At 37.3% G+C, this 5,236-nt stretch overlaps 1 pseudogene; it reads left to right on the top strand.

The window, feature by feature from the left end:
* The window catches only part of LOC102871348, a 54,016-nt pseudogene extending 48,784 nt beyond the window's left edge, over window positions 1–5,232 (top strand).
* The last annotated feature ends 4 nt before the right edge of the window (window positions 5,233–5,236 follow it).

Genomic DNA, 5,236 nt, shown 5'->3' with positions numbered 1-5,236 from the left:
TATTGAGGAGAAACTGCTTGGATGCTTCTCAAGCAGAAGACCAGCCTCACTAAGCCTTCACTTGTTAGCCGCTGGCTAACAAGGCAATGTTTCCGAAAAAGAAGGATAATTTATCACAACTGCATAAAAAATTCCTGAATCAGTTAGAAGACATTATACAGCGTCTGTTCCCTTGCTGGTGCATTGATTAAGAGAGGGGTTTTACATTATTTTGCAAGGAACTTGGGGAAGAGGATGCTCACAGATGTTTCCTACAAGATAGGGAAGTGCGCTGGGGTCTCAGATAATTATTCCTGGGAAAGGGGGAATAGGGTAGTTTCACATCTCTGACAGAGAGGAAAAGCATAGCTGCTGTTTCATGTGATTGAATTCTTCCAGTATTCATTCTGCTGTCCTAATAATGATGGATCCATATCTCCTGTTGAAGAGTCAGTGGTCGAGGATGAGGATGGGACTGAAGTTAAACACAGTGATGAATGTGATATTAAATTGGTGAAGAAGAATTATTTCATACTAAGTTGTGACTTTCCAAAGAAGAGGAAGGTAAATTTATTAGATGGTGAAAATGCTATATCATGTAGAAAGAAACTTAAAGGCCAAAAAATTGGGCAAAAAGGACAGAATTGATATGAAGTCCACAATATCAAACATGGGCTGTACTCTTTCTTCATATCTAGTCAATCTTTGATATTAGAGAAGCTGAATTTTATGGAGGACTTGGCATCAGAATAATCATCAACCTGCATTATACAAGTACTATAGACCTTGCTCACTGAAAGTAAGGAGGACTTGAAGCTCTTACTGCAGAATATCAAAGACTGCAGCCTTTATTATCAATGGTATCCTAGCATCAAGAAAATAAAAATCTTCACCACCAGGCCAATAGGCAATATGATAAATAAAATAAAAAAGAATTGTCAATGATTACATCCAACTTGGCTCTACAATAAACATGTTACATATCAACAGTCAACAAATCAAAGTGCGGCCCCATGACCAAGAAGCCACAGACCCTGACGGCCGAACCTCATTGCATTCTCAGCTTGTATACTTCAATGGAAAAAGTAGCCATGTTGAAGAGGCCCAGGTAGCAAGAAACTGCCAGTAAAAGACTGAGACCCTCAGTGAATTCAGCCACCATCTACATAAGCTAAGAAAGACTCTTCTTTAATGATCAAATGAGACCCCACTCACAACCAATATTTTCACTTCAGCCCATGAGAGACCCCTGAAGCAGAAGATCCAGTGAAAAGGTTGGCATGTCCTAATCCTGTAGATCTGTACTTTTCTGTGGAATTAATAGGATATCAACTAATTCATGATATAAGGTCGCTGAAATAAATAAGCAAAAAGTACTAGTATCCTAAAATGACCCTGTAGTAAATGATTAATATGGAGAAATAATAGGAGAGAAAGAATAAGCAAATCAGCACACAGCCTAATGTGACAGCTATTGCACAGAAGCAAGTGATGACCTCCAGAAATCTACTTCTGCATTGACAGGACAGTAGTGGAACAAGGGTTCTCCTCTTAAAAATGAATCTTTGTATATAAACTTTGGAGGAACTGTGGTGATAGTAATAGACAATGGAATTGAAAGACAAAGCAACATTTATTAAATAAAAATTTATTAACATTAAATAATACTGCTTAATAAAATGATTTTTACATTGCAGAAAGTAAAAAAAATGCAAAAAAAATCCAAAAAACCACCTTACCTATAATCTTTGGCAAAACAGTAACAAAAGACAGGATTTTTAAAAGACATTCACAGTTGAGCCCCCAGAAGGTTTTCAGACCCATTAAATTCCACAGGAGATTGCACATCTTTCTCTGACAGAGCTGCTAGTATATTACAACTAGATTCTTTAAATTAGCAGTATGCATCTTCCTGACTACACCACCAGAGCACCAAGAAACCTGTACATAGATCAACTGAAATGGTCTGGATGGAACAAGGGGAATACTCTCTTGTTTGACATAAGGAATGTGTCAGCGTGTGTTCTTTCTTCATACCTATTCAATCCATATTCTGAACAAATCATTAGAAAAGCTATGTAAAGAAAAATGTGGCATCAGAATTGGGGAAGAGCTCATCAACAATCTTGTTTGCAAAAAGTGAAGAAGAATTGAAATACTTGCTGTAGAGGATAAAAAAAATACTCCAAATCAAACAACCTAGATCTTTAAATATTAATTATATCTCAACATCAAGAAAACAAAATAAAAATCCTCACAACTGAGCCAATAGCTTGATATGTGGAGAACAGATTGAAGTTGTCCACAATTTCAATTTATTTGGACCCACAATCAACACCCATAGTAGCAGCAGGTTAAAAGACATGATGTTCAAAACAACAATGAGATGTCATCTCACCCCACCAACAATAGCAAAGTTCAACAGGGCAGCAAGCAACACATACTGGCAAGGATCTGGAGAGACTGAAACTCTCTGGAAGGAATGTAAAATGGTACAACCACTATAGAAAGTGTCCTGATACTTTCTCAACAAATTGTAAATAGAAATATTATTTGACCCAGCTATCTCATTACTGGGAACATATCCTAAAGAAATGAGAGCTGTGACACAAGCATACACATGTGCATCCATGTTTACTGCTGAATTATTCACAATAGGAATATCCAACTGCCCATCAACAAACAATGGATAGAAAAATGGTACTGTATCCACACAATGGTCTATTACTCGGCATAGAAAAACAATGAACTTGTAAAATGCTCCACAGCATGGATGACATATCTGAAAAACATTATGCTGAGTGAAATATCTCAGTCACATGCATTATACTGCTTTTATAAAATGGGATTGGAAAAGAAAGACTGTGGCATAAATGTATAATTAGGTATTATGTGTATGACAACAGTCTGGATAAAGAAATACATTACAAAGTGAATTGTGGGAGGTGGAAGGAGGAAATTGTGCATCTTTGAATGAATTAAAGCCCAATGAATGTTATTGCTGTTGTTGTGTACCAACAACTGACCCTCTAGCAGGTTTTCAGAGGCAATAAATTGTGCTGGTGGATTTGAACCATGTACCTTTACGTTGACAGTGCAATTCCTTACCACTAAGCCACCAGGGCTCCCTAGATAATGAATAAGGATGACCAAAGAAAAACCCATACCTATAAATTGTGGTGCTGGCAAAGACTACTGAGATAGCCCTTGGACTACTAAAAGAACAAGCAAGTCTATCTTGGAGGAATCACAACCAAAATACTCCTTATAGGCAAGGATGGTGAAACTTTGTGTCACATATTTTGAGCATGTTGTCAGGAGGGGCCAGTTTCAGAAAGACTTTGTGGTGGGAAAGGTGGAAGGTCAGAGAAAGAAAGTAAGACACAAGGAGGTGCGTTGACCCAATGAATGTAATGATGGGTTCCAGCATGGAAGAGATCATGAGGATGGTGCAATCAATATAGATCAAGGTTCTGATCTGTTGTTCATAGGGTTGCTTTGAGTTTTAGTCAACTTGACAGCACATAATAGCAACAACACCAATGAGGGAAGTGAAAACAAAAAACCAAGTAGATCAGACTCCCAAATGCCAGCAGAAACCATTCAACTAAGACTCAAACTAATAACAGTCTCTCTCCTGAAGTTACTGGACCTCACAGAAATCCTTTAAACTTTATGCATGTGAAAAGCATTAGAGGAGCCTTACATGTTTTCAGCCAGTCTGTAAGAAATGTAAAGAAAAACACAAAACAAAAAAACACAAAACACCAAAACACATTTGGATGAAGTGAAAAATTCCCAGCTGGGCCATAAAACATACATTCCAAGAAGAGGAGCTGCAGCTAATAAAGGCCCAGGTAAAATGACAATAAAAGGTAAAGAGCAAAGAAATATATCTAGCTCGCTGGCCCAGGCCAACATGGGCCAGAGGGGCGTCGGGCCCCTCCGCGGGGTGCACATCTCATAGGGCTACCGCAGTCTCCCTGACCCACCCTCCACCAAGTACCACTCCAAGAAGTCTCTCAAGATTCATCAAATATGTCCCTTCCAGTTAAACAAAAGATTCAACATCAACAAAAGGAGAGACTCATGCCCAGTTTAACTTATGAGCTACTTCCAACGGAAGAACACGACAGTGTTTCAGCTTTAGGAGTCTCATTACATGGCGCTCAGTTGGCTAAACAGAGTTTTCACTCAAAAGAGAATAGAGTTCCATCCACTAAGTCCCTAAAAGATACCTTTGTTATACAAAGTGGTGTTTCTACCAGTGAAAAATCCCAAAATACTGCTGTTGAGGCTCTCAGTACTAATTGTGTTCCTACTTATAATAGCAGTCAGTTAATGGATTCTAAGAGTAAAGTGACAACAGAAGGAACTTTACTTCAAAAAACTAAGGAAAAAAATGAAAACTCAATGTCAGAGGAGACAGATCTTCTATATTCTATGAACAGTACTTGTAAGATCGTGCTTGCAACTCCAAGACTTAATGCAGAAGTACCTCAAAGATCAAAAAGAACATCAGAAAGGAGAAAACTTTCTTCTCCAACTCTGTTTCAAACTGTTACAACTAAAGCAAAAACAAATCAGGTAGTCCATCTACATGAATGGATGATTAAAACCATTAATAATAATACTGCCATAATTGTAGAAGGAAAATTACCAAATCTTACTTGTATATATTGGCACAGTAATATAATTATAGAACGCATTGACTACAACAAACTTAGAACTTTATCGGGCAACATTTATATATTGAAAGGAATGATAGACCAGATTTCCATGAAAGAAGCAGGTTATCTTAACCACCTCATAAGGAAGTTTATGTATGGATTTCCAAAAAATTGGAAAGAGCACATTGATCATTTCCTAGAACATCTAAGGACTTGTGGAAAGAAAGGACAAAAAAACAGACCAAAAAAGAAAACTACAAGGTCTACTCCTGGCATATCCAAACCAAAGAAAAATGATGCAGAAAAAAAACCAAACACATGTCTTCCAAAGGAATAACACCACTCTTGATCTCCTTTTTGATGACTTGGAAGTGAAGAACAATAAGTACTGTGTGGAGTCACAAAATTAAATGTTTGCCATAGTAATCATCAAAATAAACCACCATTAAAGCTACCAGATGATCAAATAAATACTACTATTCAAAATGGAGGGAGATATGACTTATCTAGCCAGGAATTAATTGAGAAAAAAGAACATAAAAAGTTGACTTCAGAGAAACTTGAAAATTGTGAAAGACCAAATGAAA

This window comes from Elephantulus edwardii, unplaced genomic scaffold (genome assembly GCF_000299155.1).
Source record: "Elephantulus edwardii isolate Elephantulus edwardi_28Jun2011 unplaced genomic scaffold, EleEdw1.0 scaffold00362, whole genome shotgun sequence".
Lineage (NCBI taxonomy): Eukaryota > Metazoa > Chordata > Mammalia > Macroscelidea > Macroscelididae > Elephantulus > Elephantulus edwardii.
This window is presented reverse-complemented; position numbering and strand designations above follow the sequence as displayed.